We start from the raw sequence: 597 nt of genomic DNA, 5'->3' as shown, positions 1-597 counted from the left end.
GTGAGAAAGTTGGTATGTGAAAGCACGTGGTTGGATGTGAAAAAACTACAGCAGGCTTGTTACATGGTTAAAGTATATATTTAAATTATGTCAGAAAAATGTAAGAAAAATGTTAGAAAAATGTTAGAAAATCTTTTTGGTATATAAACATTGTATTTTGAGAAATAACCGGTTTCGTGTTGTCTTTTCAAATTTCTCTACTTCATTGTGTCGTGTTCGTTCCAGTCTGAGAAAGAAGAACTCTTGTTTCAGTCATTTGACTGCGGCTATGCTGGAGCACCGCCTTTATAGTCGAGCAAATCGACCCCAGCGCTTATTTTTTGTAAGCCTAGTACTTATTCTATCAGTCTCTTATGCCGAACCGCTAGTATACGGGGATGCAAACACACCAGTGACAAACAGACACACAAACATATACACACACATACATGCACACACACAGTTTCCGTTTACCAGATCCACTCACAAGGCCTTGGTCGGTCCGAGGCTATAGTGGAAGACTTTTGTCCAAGGTGTCACGCAGTAGGACTGAACCCAGAACCATGTGATTGGGAAGCAAGCTTCTTACCAATCAGCCACTCCTGCGCCTATATATAT

The 597-nt window shown here is 40.5% G+C and overlaps 2 protein-coding genes across 2 annotated transcripts in view; one reads left to right on the top strand and one right to left on the bottom strand.

Moving 5' to 3' along the window:
* The window catches only part of LOC128249435 (uncharacterized), an 81,715-nt gene that overhangs the window by 46,642 nt on the left and 34,476 nt on the right, over nucleotides 1-597 (top strand). The gene's annotated exons all lie outside the window — the stretch shown is intronic.
* LOC106877666 (uncharacterized) overlaps nucleotides 1-597 on the bottom strand; it is an 11,219-nt gene that overhangs the window by 7,812 nt on the left and 2,810 nt on the right. The window lies entirely within an intron of this gene.

The sequence above is a fragment of the Octopus bimaculoides genome, chromosome 1, assembly GCF_001194135.2.
Source record: "Octopus bimaculoides isolate UCB-OBI-ISO-001 chromosome 1, ASM119413v2, whole genome shotgun sequence".
NCBI lineage: Eukaryota > Metazoa > Mollusca > Cephalopoda > Octopoda > Octopodidae > Octopus > Octopus bimaculoides.
The sequence above is the reverse complement of the archived record's forward strand: the minus strand, read 5'-3'. Positions and strand labels throughout refer to the sequence as shown.